Here is a 22,685-nt window from a genome sequence, read left to right as displayed (position 1 = left end):
AGGGAAAACTTATTTATGTTAATATTATCTTCGATTTTCTTACTTAGTTTGCGTACCACCAGTGTATTATATAGTTTTGTTGTGAGGGATGACTATGTATTTTACGACAGCGTCTTTCGAATGATGTATGATGATCCTAAAATGGCGGTCTTCTGAAGTTTCCTGATGTCGTGTTGGCCAAATATTTTCTAAGTGACTTGGAGACAGTTCCAGTTGCTCCCATAATTATTGAGATTACTTTTGCTTTCACTTTCCATATTTTCTGTATTTCAATGAGAAGGTCCTTGTATTTCAAGATCTTCCCTGCTTCCTTGATTACATTCCTGTCAGTCGGCATTGCTATATCAGTTTATTATTATTATTATTGTTGTTGATTTAGCTTTCACAGATATGACAGTACTTTTTAAAGTGAAGTGTCCATCTGCACCATTCCCTTATCCTTTAGGAAAACTGGACAAAACGTATTATAATAAACTAGATTCTGAGAGTCCATGCACAGGGTATGCATTTCGATATGTATCAGACTTATTACATTACCTATCCTTTGTTGAATTACTTGTCATGAAAGTGCAGCCAATGAGTCAAAATATTTTTATTATGGAATATTTAATCCATTCATATGGAAAAAAAAAAATTCCACAGCGGGTTTAAACAGGACTTCTCATTTCCAGAGCATTTGTAACCCAATGTTTATGTTGGTCTTCTGGGTTGTGATGCTGTGTGGACTTCTAGTTAGATACCGACATTTCTAAGACATGTCTCCATCTTCAGTACTGAAAAAGGATGTAAAGACTGCTGTTTCATTGTAGTTCTTTTCAGCTTGAAAGAAAAGAATGTTTGTTCCTTTGGTTACGAAGAATTGGAAAGTTGATAAACAAATTAACTTCATGTAACATTGCACCACTGTGCTGAATGTTGGTATTACAGCCCGTGTGCCAGTTGTTTGGGTACATTATGGACGTCAGCGGGATATTTTGTTTCCAAAAGTTAGCACTGAATGTTAAAATTTATTTTATACACCAGTGACTTCATACTGGCGTAAGTGACGCTTGAACACCAGCAGTTACCAGATTGTGACATCGGACAATTTGTGTATCAGTCACGGTAAATTTTGCACCCAGAAAATTTAAGTTTTAGTATTTTCAGAATGACGCGAACATGTAGGACTTGATTATTTTTTCGTGTTTACGTATCCGCACACTGGCTGCCGAAATCAGTGGTGAGAGCAGTTTCGTTCGGTTAGTGAGTTTCGTGGTAAGTCTTCAAGCCGTGTGATCGAGAAATATCAAAATACCTACAGGATATATGATTGGGTACTTTTTACATTCTTCTTTCTGTCCACGATGTGACTGTGGTCTGACATGATAAAAGTGACGGTGTGGGAACAATGTGCATGTAAGCAGTCTTGCTGTCCATTGTATCGTAACATAAAACAGTGGAACTACGAAGTGCACATAACAAGGGGAGTGCTTTAAACAAACCTTAACTTTGTTTAGAGTCATAAGATGCTGCTGGGGACGGTTTTAATCTTGAAGCAGGAACAGGCCAAGACTAATAAGTCGTGTTGATGTTTGGAAGAATGCTTTGCGTTTGCTTCAACATATAAGTTATTCGGTGTTCATGTAAGATGTAAGTGCAGTTTATCTGGTACTGTTTTGTGTGCACGAAGGTCAACTAAGGAATGTATTGGCTTACTACGTATGGCTGCAATTAACACGTGAGTAATACAGTTTTCAGTCTCTATACTTAGGTTAGAATAGATTACGTTAGGTCTTTATTTTACTTGTTACCAAGAAATGATGTTATCTTGGTTCTTATTCTGTATCTCACTACGTTAAATTTCTGTTATTATAATTAATCGAAGTGGATATTGCCAGTGTTCGGCGGAGTAGTCTCTTTGTATTGGAGTATGAGTACAAACATAATCTCATTTCTCAGTGATTATATACTATTCATTTCTGCATTGGTCAAACATTTGAATGTGAATGGCTCCATGTGATCGACTTCTAAGCAATCGTTCCAAAGTTGGTACTTGTAGTCACAGATTATTTTATTGTTTGTGTTCTGGTTTGCATCTTCCAGATTTCAATACCGTTTTTGTAGTCTTTTGTAATGGGTATTTCTCAACGACGAACCCATCATAGTCTGACTAAACGTTACTTAATTATGGCATGCAGCTTCTAGCTTTGTAACCATTTTCCGTTTTAAAAAATGTCAGCAGTTGTAGATTGCGCATGAAGCTTTATATAAATATTAAGTGGGTTTCTGGCATACCTTTAGAATTAAGCAATAATAGCTACTCAGTGATATTATATAGAGCTAGGAAGAAGTACATCTGATAAAGGCCTTGACTTCATTTTTGTCCGAACCCTATTCGTAACGTTAATTTGTTTTTACATTGTGATCATCGTTAAGGTACGTTATATTAATTGTTTCTGGGTTGTTTAAAAAATAAAATGATTTTTAATTGTAATTAGTGAACTGTAAAAATGCAAATTATTTCTGAACACTATGCAGAGATATGGGATATCGGACTTATAGGATGGCAAAGGGATTGTCGAATGTTCCAAAATGTCTGAGGTAAGGTAATCTTGCGGGATTACATTAGAAATAAAAAAAATGCAGCAGCTATTGTACCGAAGTGTAGGAGCGGAGATTAGAACCAGGAAGGCAGGTTGTAGAAACCAGTACTCGGACAGAAGGCATTCAGTAGGATTAAAGAGATAACGTAAATAGTAGAGATACTGTGAAGCTGAATCTTACGTTGTTTATTAACGACGTTCTTCGAAGGTCTGCTGTTCAAACTAAAACCGAATACGTCGGTGCAACATGGCAACATTCTAGGCCTTAATTTGAGACGTTGAAGGTTCGAATATCATCTGCGTTATCTCGAACGAGTTTCATCGTGATGTTCCTCAGATTCTACTAACAAATGAGTGTACAGTACTTTGATGTAGGTCACTACTGTCCACAGATGACGAGAAAAACCCTGCAAGGGGAAGTCGTTTCTGGTGCGGTGCGGGGGGGATGTTTACTGCCTGGTGGACTAGAGGGCTGCTATTGGTGGGAAGTGTGATACGTCAGAGTTTTACGCTACTACACAGACTGAAAACATCAAGCAGTTAAGAGTAGCGTGTAGTGAGTGCACCTCTAATGTGTTCTGCGGGTGTTGCGATAATATTCTAGATTAAATCGCTGTGCCTCTGTGAGGTAATCTTAAAGCTGTACCCATCAGAACACACGAAAGCCTGTTGTCTGTTGTTCGTTCAGTGGTTGTGGAACGAATGCTTTTAGGATCGGTCGTCACTCACCGCGAAATCTCGCGCATGCGCGTATATCGAATTCATAGCAGGGATTTTCTCCTGGTCTGCGGACTGTACCTTTGATTCTCTGTCTTGTTCGGCGTTACATGTTCTGCAGTGGAAAAGGGTCATTAAGTAATCTAGGAATCAATAAATAAATATTGAAGGTTTATAAGGAAGGTATGGCGAATGGATGGAGTTGGCTCTGAATCGTGGCCAGTGGCGGGCTTTGGTGTCGTTGTTGAACCTGCGGATTCTGCTATCAGGGAGGTAGTTAGGGTTAGTTACAAGGAAGGTACCGATAGTAGAAGGGATGTTAAATAGAAAATTGCACGAGGGCGATCACGGAAGATATGTTTGTTCCACCCACACAAAATAACCTAAATACTGTTGCGTGCAATTGAGAGTTACTTAAGATGGCTGTCTTCTGGGTTATTGCGCCATGTAGTCTGATAGAAGTTTACCGAAGTTTCAGAGGTCCTTGCTGCCTCCATCGTCGCCCTGATGATTTGCATTTCGTGGAGATGACATTGTAGTACCACTTTCTTTGCAGTAAAGTTTTAGAGAGCAGTTAAGGAACTATTAAGCCTCTTTAAAGTACTTGTTTCTTTTATTCTGGTAATATCTGGAGATTTTTTTTTGTGACTCATGTTTGGCATTCTTTGAAATGTCTTCTTGGACTTGTACTGGTCTGTGAACGTGAACGTTGCCATTCGATTAAAAAGAGCTTGATAAAGGATGGATTTTTGATCGTCAATGATGCCACAAAGTGATGTGTTATTGTTTGTAATTGAGCAGCGTCCAGGATTTCGTATGGTATGCCCTGTGTTGTGCCGCTGGATCCATACTATAAGGCATTCCGGACAAGAGGCGATATACACAAAGTCGTGTTGAAAGCCGGGTTTACACCTGTGCATTCTGTTATAACATACACCCCCCCCCCCCGCCGCCGCGAATGAGCGCGTGTGGACAATGTTGCTGTAACATCCGGTTCGATGTGCTCCCAACCCACGCTGCCGTCTGTTTTTCAGCGGATGTCAAAGGATGTTATACGCCGGAATGCTCACCATCTCGTCCACACGAACCTCACAATCTTTCTTTTGCGTTAGGCTTTTACGTTGTTGCGGAATGTGCAAGTGTGCTATAGAAAGTGATGTTATTGCTGTTTAACTTTGTTTCTTATCCGGTGTAGTTTCATAATGTTACAGTAGAGTCCCGATTATCCGACTTTCCGTGTCGAAACGCCCCGGTTTAATCAACAGTCAACTCAACGTGTAGCTGAATGAATCACACTCCCCCCACCAGGCACCTTCTACATTTTACGTACTGTGATGCTACACACGCTCTACTGTTCGGGCGCTGACGTGACCTGGTCGCGAGGAAAAGGAAGGAGGCTCAGATGGAAATACCGATTACTGATTTATTAAAAAATAAACACTTTCATTTAAAAATGTACAAAATGTTAAGCGCTGTTTTTGTTTGGAAGATATTTTAATTTGATGGCGTATTGTATTGAATAATATCGTAAATTGAGCTGATAGTTACACTCGTCTTTATCATTAGTATGTCGTGTTATCCGACATTTTCGATTATCCAACCGTTCTTTGGCCTCGTTTAAATTGGGTAATCGGGGATATACTTTATCTATTCTTGCAGCAGTAATATTTTGGAACGTCGTGTTGGTTAGGGCTTATTACATAAATAATGTTAAATTTTACAGTTAATGATGTGCAAGTTCTGTCTGTACAAACGACTTGGGGTCTGAGTGGCTCAATTTGAACGTGGGTTTAAAATCGAAATATGAAAGTAAATTTGACTTAGTGAAGATAATGATTGAAATGATAAAGCTATTCGTGATCGTGCTGATACCGATTACCAATTTTTCTAGATTTTTTTTTTTAGTGTTCTGTCTGACGACAGGTCCATATGAACAGGATCCTTCCATCCTTTTCTCGGACTGGGACCTGTTCATATACGTTCTTGGCAGATGATCCAGAAGTGGTTTGCCATTGCCTTCTTCTGTGTGTGAATGGAGTAATTGTTGGGATGCCACGGAGAAACCGGAGGAAAACCCCGGGTTGCCTAGACCACGGCCTTGCCCAACACAAGTTATAAATTCGGTCACCGCCGGGAATCGAACCCGAGACCCCAGGATTACAAGGCCAGCGTTCTAACCGCTAGACCACCTCATCTTATTATTATTTAGTGTTCTGTCTGACGACAGGTCCATATGAACAGGATCGTTCCATCCTTTTCTCGGTCTGGGACCTGTTCATATACGTTCTTGGCAGATGATCCAGAAGTGGTTTGCCATTGCCTTCTTCTGTGTGTGAATGGAGTAATTGTTGGGATGCCCCGGAGAAACCGGGGAAGCCCCCGGAGGAAAACTCCGTGTTACCTAGACCACGGTCTTGCCCAACACAAGTTATAAATTTGGGCACCGCCGGGAATCGAACCCGAGACCCCAGGATTACAAGGCCAGCGTTCTAACCGCTAGACCACTAGATATCCGGTGTTTTACATGAGGACGTGATTTTTTGTGGTAGAGATAACTATTGTTAAATATGTTATTGAATTGCATCTGAAACGTCGGTGAAATTCTACTAGACTACACGTCGCTACAACCCAGAAAACATTTTTATTCAATAATATATTGTGTTCCAAAATAAGAATTTGTAACACATATAGAGTTTTATCGAGTTTTATTAACATGCGTTGTTTTAAGCCTGCACACTTATAATTCTCTATGATATACCGTCACGTGCCTTTGACAAATTAGGTTGTGTGTGTCTGAGTTTCTCGTCATGTAGAGTCTTTCATCATAATATTGATTCATTTTGCCACGTATTTGTACTGTTATACGTTGAAAATAATGGCCAACACTGAACTTTGTGGCATCCTTTTTTACGTCTTTGTGATGACCCCCATCGGCGTCTTTTAATATGATATATCTCTTCCCTAACATGCCATATAAGCTTAGGTCTTTGATCCATGAGTTAGAGAGACATATTCGCTTCGGTTGATTTGAAAAGATCACGATGTTGGAATGTGATCGTCTGCCCCTCGTATCATGGATTCTTAAATATCTCCCAGACGTGAAAAATCGGGAGACACTGTTTTCTTTGAGAGCGGTATAATATTTTTCAAAGATATTTGGTGAATGCGATTAGTATAATCCAGCCCGTTTATACCTGTTTTTATTTATTTTGCGTCTGAAGAAATGTTTATAGTCTGACCAGTATTCTGCGAAAATGCCTGTTCTGTGTATTAAATTAATTGGTACAGTCCACGACTGTAATCTTGAGACTTGTAAGGAATGCACCCCACTTCCACACCCCGCAAGTCTCAAGATTACAGTCGTGGACTGTAGTAATAATTTATGTTTATATTATGGTGATATATGAAGAACCCAATTTGCAGCTGTATTATCCATAGAATAAAAATTTTCTTGGATATTATCCATTGTCTAGTAAATATAAAACGTAAAACGACGTTTCGGAGATGGGACTCTATCTCCGTCTTCAGGTTCCTACACAGTTGGACCCACTAGATAGAGCTAATCCCTATCTCCGTCGAATAAACATTTTCTTGTATATTATCCATCGTCTAGTAAATATAAAACGTAAAACGACGTTTCGGAGATGGGACTCTATCTCCGTCTTCAGGTTCCTACACAGTTGGGCCCACTAGATAGAGCTAATCCCTATCTCCGGACCGGAGATGGGATAGAGTCCCATCTCCGAAACGTCGTTTTACGTTTTATATTTACTAGACGATGGATAATATCCAAGAAAATTTTTATTCAATTGACTCTTCACCATCGTCAAGAAGTTTTAGATTTGTATTATCCAGTCCAATTGCTTTGCTGTGGAAGGACGAGTGACTGTGTCAAATCCATCCTGTTGAAATCGTGGTTGATGCAATGCAAGTTAATTTACGGTGTTCTAGACTGCGCGTGTTGACAGTGGGCGCGGTGTTGCCTCAGAGCCTTGTGCAGACGTCCCACATTATATGAAGATCGCAATAGTAGGAGTACGTGGTGATGGGTAAAGATCATTTTATCGGCAGATGTTTTGCCCTGTTTTTATGGGTCTTTCGGTTGTAACAGAAAAGCTTGTATTGAACATTCCTTGTACGTAACACCATCTTGTATTCACCCACTAAAAGTAAAGTAAAGTTTGTCCCACTATACACCATGTAGGCGCTTGGGAGGAGAGGAGGTATAGCTCCTCTCTTCCTTGACCTCGGCACTAGATGGGGGTGAGTGGTCAGCATCACGCCCCGGCCGGCTTTACCCCCGGGAAAGGACCCCGGTACCCATTGGACAGGAGGCTGGGTGGACCCCAGAGCCGGTCTGGACGCAGAGGCTAGAGGAAAAGTCCTCCGCCCCTGTCGGGGATCGAACCCCGGTCGTCCAGCCCGTAGCAAGTCACTATACTGACTGAGCTATCCCGGCTCATCTTGTGTTCACCCTGTAGGAGGGTTACTCATCGTCACTAGTTTGGGTTGAATCGCTAGCTTCACGCTCCGGGAAATAATCCCCGGTAAACTGGGTGGTGGGTTAAGTTACCCGCAGAAATGGCACAGATGTGGTGGACGGAAAAGTCATTGCCCTTGCCGGGAATGGATACCACGATTATCCAGCTCGTAGTTAGTCGTTTTACTGATGAGCCCTTCGGGTTTCGTTAGAGTCCAGTGAATAACCCTCAGCTGGTCTAAGACGGCTCTGTACTGTGGCGTAAGGCGTTCATTATTTGGCGACGTATTTTTGTACAAGACAGTTGATAGAGGTTTAAAACCTCGACCCGACACAGTAATACTTCTAGATGTCTTCCGCCAGACACGTCATGTCTCTATCAACTCATCACCGACTAATATTGCACATCAGATGAACCACGCCATTTAAAAAACAATACCTTCGTTCTAATATATAAGAGTAATCTGATAAGAGCATTTCAATAAACTGCATAACATTGTAAGTGATTGTAATTCGAGTTTTAAATTTTACCAATCTAATTTATACCTGAGGACGGTTAAATATAACCGAAACATGTCGTAAGAGACGTTCCAATTTGTAAATCGATCATTCGATGCGGAACGTGAAATGATATTTTAAATATTTTATATTTTATTATCTTATTAAAATTGTGATTTGACGGAAAATATTAAAATATTAACCTAATTCACAATATGACGCAAATATACTACCTTATGTAACGATAGTGTCTATCAGTATTTTAAAATCCGTAGGAGTGACCGCGCATCTGAAATGATGTGTCAGTCCGTGTGTGTCTCTCCCTGTTACTACTCCCTCGTTAAAACTCCTGAGGAAGACCGCGTGTAGCTAGTTAGTCTGGCTTTGCAACGGGTTAGAAGACGCCATGTAACGTCGTCAACGGCTGTACGTCTATATCCACCAATCCCTCCAAGTGTCCATCAGGAACTTATGATTTTACGTTATGTACAGTTTCCAACAACCAAATGGCCTACTGATGACATTGACAAAACCTGTTTTGTGAGACCAGGGAAGTGACACTATATGTACATTATTAAAAAGTATGCGGGCTGTACAACGCCCATTGGACGAGCCGCGTGTCTATTAACTAGACTCAGGGGGGTATTTTGAATTTCGTTTTGTATTCAAACACGTTGTAAAAGTTTTAGAATGTTATTGAAACATGTCTCAATTATTCATACCGTAGTTCCTAACACATAAATATTCAGTTTTGTTAAAACTTGTTGTTGCAAAGAAGATACCGGAAGACGAATTATTGGATCCGGGGAAGTTTAAAGATGCAAGAAAGTTTATTTAGTTAGGGAATACGAACAGCTCTAAGGTGATTCCCTCTGCGGTGTTTGAGAATAGGCTTAAATTAAGTTATGGGGCGCAATTATGAGTAGAATTAATGAACCAACCACGTCTGTTATCAGCACATATTAATATCTGAAGATATTTAAAAATGGCTAATTCATAATGGTTAATTATGTGTGTGTCTGTGTATATGATATTGACCGTTCAAACTCACTGAATTTCATAAGAATTGCAAACAGCAATAGAATTGTAAGACTTGAGGTTCTCACAGCGGTGAGTATGAAGATATCCGTCTTCTGGGTTGTTGCGCTGTGTAGTCTGGTCGATGTTAACCAACGTTTCGGAGGTCATACTGCCTCCGTCATCAGGGCGATTCTTAGTATGAAGATTTCTGTCTTCTGGGTTGTTGCGCTGTGTAGTCTGGTCGATGTTAACCAACGTTTCAGAGGTCATACTGCCTCCATCATCAGGGCGATGAATATGAAGATTTCTGTCTTCTGGGTTGTTGCGCTGTGTAGTCTGGTCGATGTTAACCAACGTTTCAGAGGTCATACTGCCTCCATCATCAGGGCGATGAATATGAAGATTTCCGTCTTCTGGGTTGTTGCGCTGTGTAGTCTGGTCGATGTTAACCAACGTTTCAGAGGTCATACTGCCTCCATCATCAGGGCGATGAAGATTTCTGTCTTCTGGGTTGTTGCCCTGTGTAGTCTGGTCGATGTTAACCAACGTTTCAGAGGTCATACTGCCTCCATCATCAGAGTATGAAGATTTCTGTCTTCTGGGTTGTTGCGCTGTGTAGTCTGGTCGATGTTTACCGACGTTTCAGAGGCCATACTGCCTCCGTCATCAGGGCGATTCTTAGTATGAAGATTTCCGTCTTCTGGGTTGTTGCGCTGTGTAGTCTGGTCGATGTTAACCAACGTTTCAGAGGTCATACTGCCTCCGTCATCAGGGCGATGAATATGAAGATTTCTGTCTTCTGGGTTGTTGCGCTGTGTAGTCTGGTCGATGTTAACCAACGTTTCAGAGGTCATACTGCCTCCGTCATCAGGGCGATGAATATGAAGATTTCTGTCTTCTGGGTTGTTGCGCTGTGTAGTCTGGTCGATGTTAACCAACGTTTCAGAGGTCATACTGCCTCCATCATCAGAGTATGAAGATTTCTGTCTTCTGGGTTGTTGCGCTTTGTAGTCTGGTCGATGTTTACCGACGTTTCAGAGGCCATACTGCCTCCGTCATCAGGGCGATTCTTAGTATGAAGATTTCCGTCTTCTGGGTTGTTGCGCTGTGTAGTCTGGTCGATGTTTACCGACGTTTCAGAGGTCATACTGCCTCCGTCATCAGGGCGATGAGTATGAAGATTTCTGTCTTCTGGGTTGTTGCGCTCTGTAGTCTGGTCGATGTTAACCAACGTTTCAGAGGTCATACTGCCTCCGTCATCAGGGCGATGAGTATGAAGATTTCTGTCTTCTGGGTTGTTGCGCTGTGTGGTCTGGTCGATGTTTACCAACGTTTCAGAGGTCATACTGCCTCCGTCATCAGAGTATGAAGATTTCTGTCTTCTGGGTTGTTGCGCTGTGTAGTCTGGTCGATGTTTACCGACGTTTCAGAGGTCATAATGCGTCCATCATCAGGGCGATGAAGATTTCTGTCTTGTTGCGCTGTGTAGTCTGGTCGATGTTAACTAACGTTTCAGAGGTCATACTGCCTCCATCATCAGGGCGATGAAGATATCTGTCTTGTTGCGCTGTGTAGTCTGGTCGATGTTTACCGACGTTTCAGAGGTCATAATGCCTCCGTCATCAGGGTGATGAATCGCCCTGATGATGGAGGCAGTATGACCTCTGAAACGTTGGTTAACTTCGACCAGACTACACAGCGCAACAACCCAGAAGACGGATATCTTCAGCAATAGAATTCTTCTCCTTACGCAGATATTAAAGTTTCTGCGCTGTAGGGAACAAACGTCGATTTCTTATTCTATGTAATGTAATTTAGGATCTAAAACGAATGAATTTCTTGTGGATTCAGCCATAATCTGGCATGTGATAAACATGTGCATTAGAACTCAGATAGCGTTGTCTGCCGACGAAACAGCATTGGAGTTAGGTCACTCATGCATGGTCTCATAAGAAGAAACAGGGAGAGAGGATTTTGAAGTTGTTTGACAGAAGACATGTAACATCCATTTTCCATCTTGATTGTTTGGCTACATGGACATAGCAATGCTACGATATATTTAAAAGAATAAGCGTTTAGTTTCTTATTTATGGAAGAGAGAGAATTGAAATTTATTTTTAGGGAATGGAAGTTAATGGCTGCTCCTTGTAAGACATCAGCAGAACATCACAAACGAGATCCGCTGAAAGAAACATCGAGGGAAAATGAAACCTTATAGCACATCTATCGTACATCAAAGGGACTACTGATCGCATCTCCAGGCGACTCAAGAAACAGGGCATCCAACCATGCAGAAACCACTCAACAGAATCACTCACAGATACTCGCCGTTAAAAATACCAGGTGTCTGAAAATATTCCTTGCTCCTGCGGTAAGGAAAACGGGCCTTCGTATCTTCAGCAGGATCACAGAATACATCAGTGATATCTGGCTGGAAACTGGCAATCAGCTGTAAACAGAACACTCCGTAGCAACTAAACACAGCGGTGACTTAGGCGAAATAGAAGGCATAACCAGCATCCATGAATTCCGTCCTTGCGTAATTAGTGAAATTAATATTATCTTTTTAATCTTCTCCTCACCACGTGGTCCTAAAAATATTTGCATCGTACTGCATGCATGTGTCATGGCTCTCAGCGACCAGCGAACCATCGTTTTTCGACATTTACCTTGAGATTTTAACTCGACAGTCTTCAGCACTGGATATGAAACTAGAGGATTGCTATCAACGTCTCCGAGACAACCATGAAGCTCTTTGCTAAGGCCAGACAAGACACAGCTGACCTGGGTAGTTGACGGTGGTTCATAGAATGGGCGTGCTTTGCCCCCTCGTTAGTTAGAAGTGGCATGACCATCAGAGACGGTGAGCTGCTTGAAAAGGCATGCCCAATCTAGAGTTTCCCTTATGGTAGCCATGTATGGAAACTGCAAGTATTTTAAACAAAGTATGTTTGTGATTAATGCATTCTGGGATAATAGTAACAGGATTTGGAGACATCATTTTCTTCGCCAATCACATCAGACCATAAAATGAGTGCTTCGTTTCAAAGTTACCTGATACGGGAGCTCTGAATTTCTGCTTACCAAGGGCTGTCTAAGTCACCCGCTGTTAATCGACGAGGACTGATACTCAGACAAGTTGAGACCTCCACTGTTAAAGCGGTCAAGTCTGCGCAAAGATTAGTGACAAGTATTATTCGATTATCGTATCTAAGTTTCTTCGTGTTTTTACTCAGTTATAAGGTAAATGCCAAGATATAATTCGAAAGGGTTTCGACCAACACTCAAATTATGGAGGCCTTCAGCGAAAATAATTCAACTCCCCAGATCCCAGACGTCTTTCGTCAAATCTATCCTAACCCTTCTGGCTTCAAATTACAGTCATCCTTCCAACAAAAGTTCTTTTTAATTAATTAAATTAATTAATCTTGTCCGTCTAATCACAATTTAAAATTTAAAATTAAGATAGTTAAAATACCATGTGATGCTCCTTATCGAAACATTCGATTTACATTTGGAACATCACTTTCTCACTACATGTTTCGGTTCTTAGATGAACCATCTTCAGGTGTGTAAAAATTACAATTATATAAACTTAAAACTTAATCATAATTTTCTTATATGCAACTTTTTTGTAGTTTATCAGTTATTAGTGGTGTTCACTTATAAATTTTAAATTTTAAATTTTAAATTGTGATTAGACGGACAAGATTAATTAATTAAATAAATATATATTTTCACAATATGACGCAACTCTTATCATCTTATGAAAAGTTCTTTTAGCAAAGAAGAAATTGCCTGATGTGACTATCCTCCCTACAGTAGCAATAACCCCTAGTCTGACCAGGTCAAAGCTTTAAGGAAGTTAGCGTAAGCTCATCCGAATTTATAAACCACTGTTTTCTAATTCCAGCTGTGAGTTTCGTACACAGGAATGGTTCGACATGGCAAGAGACGCAGTGTTGGGCTTTAGCTGTTTGGTTGGTTAGCCAACCAGTACACGTTCACCCAGAAGTTATCAACTGCGATGTTTGAATAAGCGCTGGATAGTTTTCGATATCTGATACAGCTCATCCCCGAAAAACCTATTTTCAAAAAGGGAAATAAAGTTGGAGAGCTTTAGATTAAATGAGATGGTAAAGTTGAGTCATATTGTGATATAATAAATATATATTGTTTAAATCTTGTCCGTCTAATCACAATAAATTCTTATTAAATATTAAAATATTACATTAATTAACATTTAAAATATTTAAAATATTAAATGATGTTCTTTATCGAAATATTCGATTTACATTAGACCATGGTCTAATGTAAATCGAATATTTTAAATATTTTAAATGTTAATTATTGTAATATTTTAATATTTAATAAGAATTTATTGTGATTAGACGGACAAGATTTAAACAATATATATTTAGATTAAATGCTATTGTGGGCGAAGTACATATTTCTGTAGTGAAAAAAAGGATGTTGTATTTAAACGTCTTAAGAGTTACGTATTGAATAAAATTTGCCTAGACAAGTTTACGTTATGTGTTATGAAACCATTACTCGTGCAATGAGCTTCCGAGGAATTTTATATTTTAGGAAAGGGTTGTTGATCAACATAAAATTCGTTCTACACGAAATTAAAGACAATTTTGGAAAGTCCTTCGTGTCATATTCAGGTAGTGTTTTTGGTACCAACTTCTTGGAGAACGTTTCCAGGCAGAATAAGTATCTGAAACGTTGTTATGCACCCTAATGGTCACACGGCTTATTAATGCATAAGACCACAATCCGAATTATCACTGCAGTGAAAACCGCAAATCTCATATCTAGATTTTATATTTATTAATAGATCCTTTCACTACGAGAAAAGAGCACTATATGGTTTGGCACATCTGTGTATATACAATTATATATATCATCACTTTCTAGATATTTTTACGTTCCATTTCCTGTATTTATTGTTTCTCAATGCTGTAATCGATACTATTCGTTGTTCGTAACTGTACCCTGCTCCTTTTAGGCTTTGTATATTCATTTCATGTTATGGCAAAGGATTACAAATTCAGAAGTTACAACTGAAAAGCGATTACTGCTTTAATATCTATAATTCATATTACATTGTAATGAATCTAAATTATCTTTTCAGCTTGAAGTGCTTGTCTGAATAATATTAATAATAATATTTCTGTAAATTAAAAAAAATTGTTTTTTATGAGTGCAAAACATGGTCTCTCACTCAGAGGGAGGAACACAGATTGCAGGTGTTGAGGAGGAAATTTGGGCCTAGGAAAGAAGATGATGGGGCGTGGAGAAAACTGCATAATGATGAGCTTAAAAATCTGTACTCCTCCCCCAGTATTGTGAGGGTGATTAAGTCGAGAAGAATTAGATGGGTGAGGCATGTGGCACGCATGGATGGGACAAGAGGTGTGCACCGGGTACTGGTTGGGAAGCCTGAGGGGAAGAGATCGCTGGGGAGACCTAGACGTAGATGGGTAGTTTCTTTAGGCTGATCGGCATGTGGTGTCGATTGGAAGAAGCAGGTGAACTGGGCTCAGTGCAAAACAGACATACAGATGCACACGCAGGACGAAGTCCTTGACAAATTCTAGAGAAAGGGACGTCGGGATTAGGGATCCGTGGTATGGGAGTCTAGCCCCTAGATCAAGTATGATTTTCTGTTAGCGTAATCACGCAGGAGCCAACCCCTTGCTGTGATCTACATTTTAAGTCAGTGTGCTTCGCGTTGAGATCAACCTCCGTTAAGACATTGATTCTCCCGTTAAGATTCTCGGTTATGTCCGACTCGATCCAGGGTCGTGCAGGTGAGAGGTAGGCAACCACGAGCTTCAATCTTCCGGTCGTCAACACTTGGTGAATGGCAGTAGGCTTCAGGTCCTTAGCATAATGATCTATGCCCCTGTGCACGGCTTAGGGCCCGACCCAACTATAGGTGATTCTCGTTCAGGAGGAAAATTTCAACGCCGTGTTCACCGAGGAAGTGTTCCAGTTCCAGCTTCCTGCCGCGATCTCCATCGGCATTCAAAGAAGCCAGCCGCAGGCCTTTCTCTCGGTTGTCCTAGGCCGCATATCCATATTCAGGTATGAACACAATGACGGTTTTAAGGACAGATCGGAGTCTCCTCCCCCCCGTCGTCGGATGACCACAAGACCACCTCGGCCAACGTGTTGTCAACCAGGGCGTACATTCTCTTGAGAAGGCTTGCATTTCAGCGTCCTTCTAGGAGCATTACACGTCTCCAGCTTTGCTCGCAGGCTGCAGAGATCGGTGGCAGGGGACGACTCGTCTTGGGGTCCTCGTCCCTTCGCTTTGTCTTGAGGAGTTTGCCTGCACAGTGATGTGCAAGGTCTCCCGGCCCCCTTGAATCTTAACTTCGGACATGGCGATTGTCTACGTTTTTGAAGAAAGGCGCAAACGTCGATCGTCGGGGAGTGAGAAAATTGAAACTTACGACGTCGCTCACATCGAGGGATCACAGCTCACCAATAGCGGCCTGAAAGTCATCGGTAAACTCGGGCACCATCGTCAAGGGTCTCTCCTTTCGTCTGGGTCACAAACTTGTTTGCGGACGTCGCGTGAATCCAGTCCAGGAATCTGCGAGTCTTTCTCACCCCAGAGACGTACACCGGGTTTCGTAGCGTCGCTCGTTAGTGGGTACCGTTTTGTCCACTTTCTCGTTACTCCCTCTTTTATCCTCGAGAGAGGCCCCATATTTTGTGCAGAACGGTGCCGAGTAATCCACCCCAGTCGTCGCTTCTTTAACTAGTCCTCCAGCCACCGCGCCAACCTCAGCGTAGCTGAGTTGATGGACGCTACACGCCGTTTATTCTCTCGTGGAGGCGGAGTGTTTACGCAGTTACCCTTCGCCTGTGTGGGCCGAGGCTCGGACCCAGCTCCGAACATTGACCCGGCCTCCGGACAGCAGGCGTCAGCGAATCATCCGATTCGGACAAGTCCAACTCGCTGGCTTTACGCTTTTCAGTTGCATCTCGTGAAAAGGGTTGTCTGGGATACAGGAGACTCCCACCGACAGAGCCGGGTTTGCGCCCTCTGGACTGTCCAGTTGGTCGTTAGCCAGTGCGTTTGGACTTGGAAGATTCCTCAGCTTCTCTCCTCTTATTTTAGGTGATTATGTTCCGCTTCAGCTGTCATGAGCAGCAGGATCAGAATACACCAGTTGATTCTGACTGACCACCGAGGCTCTGAAAACTGAGATGTGGCCTAATATACTTTGATCTGTAGTAAAAGGTATGCCAGTACTAAAATTTATTTTGCCAGTTCGAATTTAGATTTAAATTTATTATCTTACTCTGATGTAGACACGAGGTGCGATCGGAAAGTTTCAAGACTGCGCGTATAAAAAACCCGTACACTTATCTCAGGTATTAAATTCATCCATCACCCTCGAAGTAGTTCCCCTGGGAGTGAACACAACGATCCCAGCGCCGCTGCCAAGCCTGGAAGCATCCCTGGAAATCTTTCTTTGTCAGCCTGTCAAGCACCATCTGCGATTCTGCCTGAATCTCTTGCCAAAGACTCGCCAAAACGGTTACGGAAACCTATGAAATGCTAAAGCAAGCATTTGGGGAGTCCGCAATGGGTCGTGCACAAACTTTTGTGTGGCATTCACGTTTTAAAAATGGCCGAACCTCTGTCGATGATGACGAGCGTTCTGGACGACCATCTTCGAGCACAACGCCCGAAAATGTTACGAAGATCGACGTCGTACCATCAACGACTTGTGCGACATTGTTGGGATAGGCTATGGGACCTGTCAGCTGATTCTAAAGGAAGAACTCCACACGCGACGCATCGCAGCCAAGTTTGTGTCAAGGCTCCTGTCTGAGGACCAGAAGCAGAATCGACTTCTCGTTTGTCAGGAGCTCAAAGATCTTGCAAGAACCGACCCCAACTTCCTTTCTAAGCTCCGTGTGACTTCTTCCTCTTCCCAAAGATGAAAATTCAGCTAAAGGGAAGGAGATTTGAGACGATAGAAGAGATTCAGGCAGAATCGTAGATGGTGCTTGACAGGCTGACAAAGAAAGATTTCCAGGGATGCTTCCAGGCTTGGCAGCGGCGCTGGGATCGTTGTGTTCACTCCCAGGGGAACTACTTCGAGGGTGATGGATGAATTTAATACCTGAGATAAGTGTACGGGTGTTTATAGGCGCAGGCTGGAAACTTTCCGATCGCACCTCGTAAATGAAAAAGTATCCTTATTATATAATCGTGTCCATATACAGATATCTCGCTAAATTATCATAATCATTAATATTTTCGTATTTGGTAAAACCATTCTTACATTTGGGGAAATATCATCCTTTTTTTCTAAATCCGTGTCGCTGACATTACTAGCGTGAGAGCTTTGAAATCGCGTCAGGTGGCTACGATGCCAACTTTTTTATATGACTCAGAAATTTTGTGTGACAGAGCTAGGAAGTATATGGTAATTTTTTTTTTCAGGTGACTTGTGTTCTTCTTAAATAGCTAGAATGCTGCCGCGTCAAATACATACCGTATTTGTCTTTTCGTTCTATAGCTGTAGCTAATGAATCATTAAAGTTTGGCATGTGACGTTTGGTATAGGCAAAGTTTTCCAGCTTGTTTCTCGTTACAACTTTTACATAAAGAACTTTCTTATATGTCAAAAGTTAGGAACATGACGACTTTGCAGAACTTTGACGTTATGTCTGACAAATTATGTAGTGTGACTTAATACTAGTTGACATGCATAAAAATTCATCACTATTTATATAATTACTGCTACTCTGAGCGTACGTCTGTTAGCATTCAGTGGAAGTAGGTTTCTAAGTTCTGTCCAGAACTTATTTGATTTATTTAACGTGGTGACAAGTCAACATTAAATCCATTAACCAGCCGACATCCTTGTCGCTTACTTAATTCTACTACATGAACCGGTTTCGTCTATGAGCGATATTAATATTCATACTTCTTGTCCAGTTCTGGAGTATGTTTGTTTGGTTCCCAGGAGAATTTCTGAAGCTTCGCTCCTTGGACAACTCCCTTGTAAATTTCCTGAGGACGGGGCATTTCTCTGCCGGATTCCCCGTGGGACTGAACGAGACCTAGCAGATCCACAATGCTGTTCTGCCTCGTATGCTGGACAGTCTAGATGTTATAATGTAAATTAATATTAATATCTTGCTTGAGATCCATTCTGTAGCTGGCAAAGGGAATAGCTCGTAGCAAATAGTACACACTCCTCATCTGATTATGCATATTTTTATCTTACTAGAGCAGAGCGCTCCTTTCGGAGCTCCTCGGGAGGGTTGGTCAAGATTTTAAAACGCAACCAATCCTCCCTTCGGGGGGGGGGGGGTTGCGTTTTGAAATTGTGAGTAAGAAACTAAACCAACCCCCCGAATGGGGGATTAAAACACTTGACCAACCCCCCCCCCCCGAAGGGGGGTTGGTTGCGTTTTAAAATTATGAGTAAGAAACTAAACCAAACCTCAAATCTTACAAACTAAACCCCGAAGGGGGGTTCGTTGCGTTTTAAAATCTTGAGTGAGACACGAAATTAACCCCCTTTCGGGGGGGTTAGTTTAGTTTCTTACTGAAGTCATTTGTTTACTCGGCATTGTTGTGTTGATACAACAATGCCGAGTAAACAAATATAACGTAACATTGTTTGATGACGCCATTTTTTGATAGACGACAAACCACGAATTTTTATAGTAGATTTTGTAGCTAAATTACGGTCAGACTGAGATACATATATTTGATGTTACGTGATTGTTTAATATATTTTATTGTTATTTAGTGTTCTGTCTGACGACAGGTCCATATGAACAGGATCCTTCCATCCTTTTCTCGGACTGGGACCTGTTCATATACGTTCTTGGCAGATGATCCAGAAGTGGTTTGCCATTGCCTTCTTCTGTGTGTGAATGGAGTAATTGTTGGGATGCCACGGAGAAACCTGGGAAACTCCGTGTTGCCTAGACCACGGCCTTGCCCAACACAAGTTATAAATTCGGGCACCGCCGGCAATCGAACCCGAGACCCCAGAAAATAAATTCAGTTTCTGACGTTATATAAGTTTGTTGGTTCGTAAAGTCATCAACAAAAATAAAATCTAAAACCAATGAATCAAATGTAAACAAAGATAATTTAAGTAGTGTTGCGTCAGCCACCAAATTGTGTTATTATTCGGTTTCTTTAATGGAGAACAGCTGTTATACCGTTGAAACCGAGTCGCCATTTTTACGTTATAAAAGTGCGTGTCAAATGAAGACGATGTTGACAACGTATTAGAATTTACACTATGAACTCCGAAACACCCGAAGTTTACCAAATGAAGCGTTGGTATATTTTTCTCATTACCGAACTAAAGAACGTCTCCGAACTTTAAAGTGTTAAAAAGCGGAAGTTATTTTTATAAGCCCGCTCAGTAAAATCTAATCCTGTTAGATCGCCACACTTTTAGACTTCTACCAACACATTTATTGGCGTTATAGTGGGGGTGGCGGTAAATTTAAACTTTTTATTTTATTTATAATATCTCCTGAGGGAAAAGCGAAATAGTTAGCAGTAGTTTTAGCGGGATATCGCTCCTTTAAAGACACTTAGTGCTGGCATATCCTCATGTCAGACAAACTGCACAATGATTATATAATATGCAAATATTGTAGTGTTTAATAGCGTCATTAGAGGTAGTGATACTAGAGGTGTGAACAGCAGAATCCCAGTGCTGGGCGGACACGGTCTTCTCTGTGTAGTGAATTGAATTATTAATGAATTAAAATGATGATATACAGAACACACCTGTATTTGTGTATTACTTCATTGCTGCCATTGTGTTCAGACTAAATTATGTTTGCGTAATGTATATTAGTTACTCAAAATGTGCTGAAAAACGTTAATTAATGAAAAATCCACTACCCTATCAAACGTAAAAAGTAGGATGAGACAGATCTGTAACGGTTTTATCAGAGTGATTGGTATTCTATCTGATATTATGTGTTCTTTGCACGAAATGCATAGCGATAATGTATTTTGGGCTGGAGGTGTATGTCAGTCGGCTTTACTCGAGAACCACTGGACGGATTCGGATAAAATTTGATGTGATGGTTGTGCTGTTCTGCACGACCTCAAGATCGTACTTTTGAATATCCTACGAGGGATGATAACAAGATGGCGGATGAGGAAAGTCATGAGGTGGACACTAAGATGCTGCGATCTGGTGGTTAGAGTGACAACTATAGAACAAAGCAGATTTAGTAACTCAAAGTGAACTTTGTGAAGAAAGCGTGATGGTATTAGTTGTATTCTGGTACGGAATATACTTTCGAAGCTTGTTGAAACTGTTGCATGGTGGGAGGGACGTTATTGAGTCCGTTGTCGAGTCCTCAGATGGTGACATGAGTGAATGCAATGTGGAGCGGTGGAAAAATGATATTGGTACCGGAAAATCGAAACTTCGTGAAAAGCCTGCCACAATGCCAACTTGTTCAACATATCCCATGTAGGCTGACCTGGGCTCGAAAGCGTGCCCCCACGGTGAGAAGCCTTCGCTAACTGCCTGAGCTGTGACTTAATCAGTATTGCCTGTTACCGTATGCAGCTTATTCTGGGCGATGTTACCATTCTGAAATCAATGCCTCTCCCACTAGAAGGGATATTTACTGTAGCTGTCTCGATTCGAAATGTCGTTATACGAGGTGCGATCGAAAGGTTTCCAGACTGCGCGTATAAAACCCGTATACTTATCTCAGGTATTAAATTCATCCATCACCCTCGAAGTAGTTCCCCTGGGAGTGAACACAACGATCCCAGCGCCGCTGCCAAGCCTGGAAGCATCCCTGGAAATCTTTCTTTGTCAGCCTGTCAAGCACCATCTGCGATTCTGCCTGAATCTCTTCTATCGTCTCAAATCTCCTTCCCTTTAGCTGAATTTTCATCTTTGGGAAGAGGAAGAAGTCACACGGCGAATAAGGAGGGTGCGGGATGACGGCCATGGTGTTTGAGGCCAAAAACTGCCGAACTTTGAGGGCGGTGTGCGCTGGCGCGTTGTCATGATGCGTCGCATGTGGAGTTCTTCCTTTAGAATCAGCTAACAGGTCCCATAGCCTATCCCAACAATGTCGCACAAGTCGTTGATGGTACGACGTCGATCTTCGTAACATTTTCGGGCGTTGTGCTCGAAGATGGTCGTCCAGAACGCTCGTTATCATCGACAGAGGTTCGGCCATTTTTAAAACGTGAATGCCACACAAAAGTTTGTGCACGACCCATTGCGGACTCCCCAAATGCTTGCTTTAGCATTTCATAGGTTTCCGTAGCCGTTTTGGCGAGTCTTTGGCAAAATTTGATGCACACGCCATTCCGAAATCGCAGGAGGGTCGGTGTAATGCACTACCAAAACGCCCGTAACTAAGAACCAAATGCTAATCCGATGATGCCGGCTGGCACACTGATTCACTATGAATGTAGGCCGCACCCCCTAGCGGCAGAAGCTCGTACTACATCCGGTTCGCCCTCTATTGACACAGTCTTTAAACTTTCCGATCGCACCTCGTAGGTATAAATAAATTAAAATTAGCCCTAACTGTGTAGGGTATTGTAAAGTGGATTCAGCTGGCTCAGAATACGTCAAATGACGGGTTATTGTGGACACAATTCTGAACATTTGGGTTCTATAAGAAGCGGATATTGTATCTAGTAGCTGAGCGTATGTCAGTTTCTCAAGAATCTCTTTTGTTCATGGTTACAGGGGAGAGAAGGAGATTAAGGAGACAAGTTACTGGATAACAGAAACCCACACCGGCCACATTACTGGTCTTATTTTTGGTATACGTAACTGCAAACAAAGGACAGGAGGACAGGATGCATAATTATGGTTCTTCCCAGACGTCTGATTGATGTAGTCACGACTTGATCCTTCCTTTGTCCTTAATAATCCTTCTAATCTAGGCCTGCCCAACCTGTAACTCGCGGGGAACATGTTGCCCGCTACACGGTCTTATGTTTCCCGCGGAGACATTTGAAATAAGAAAACGTCATTTAACCTTATCCTTGGCAATGGCGTGGTAGAACGTAAAAGCAATTTCACCCGTTTCATGGCAAACTATGAAAGAAAACGTATCACAAATTCCATATTCCCAAGTGACCCTATCGTAAGTCCTTATTGTTAGCTGCTGTTCTTTGCCTGGTTTAAAACAACTTTGTCGACGATTTCCGATGTGTGTTGTTACGGGGATGTTTTCTAGTTAACGATTTGCAGATGTGCAGGAACCAACAGCGGCTCCTTTCTGATATTTTCATAAGTTAAAATCACTACAAAAACTTTAACATTAAATTACACAAAAGTAGAATTTAAACTTTTTCTTTGCTTGGGTGTAAAACTTGG

The 22,685-nt window shown here is 41.6% G+C and overlaps 1 protein-coding gene across 1 annotated transcript in view; it reads left to right on the top strand.

The window, feature by feature from the left end:
• The first annotated feature begins 1,066 nt into the window (after window positions 1–1,066).
• LOC110839985 (zwei Ig domain protein zig-8-like) overlaps window positions 1,067–22,685 on the top strand; it is a 338,556-nt gene continuing 316,937 nt past the window's right edge. Inside the window, exon 1 of the mRNA XM_087349689.1 lies at window positions 1,067–1,717. The gene's annotated coding sequence lies outside the window, so the exon portion shown is untranslated. The remainder of the gene's footprint in view (window positions 1,718–22,685) is intronic.

Source organism: Zootermopsis nevadensis, unplaced genomic scaffold (assembly GCF_977971745.1).
Source record: "Zootermopsis nevadensis isolate Lab colony 2312 unplaced genomic scaffold, Znev_1.0 Znev_ptg000016l, whole genome shotgun sequence".
Taxonomy (NCBI): domain Eukaryota; kingdom Metazoa; phylum Arthropoda; class Insecta; order Blattodea; family Termopsidae; genus Zootermopsis; species Zootermopsis nevadensis.
The sequence above is the reverse complement of the archived record's forward strand: the minus strand, read 5'-3'. Positions and strand labels throughout refer to the sequence as shown.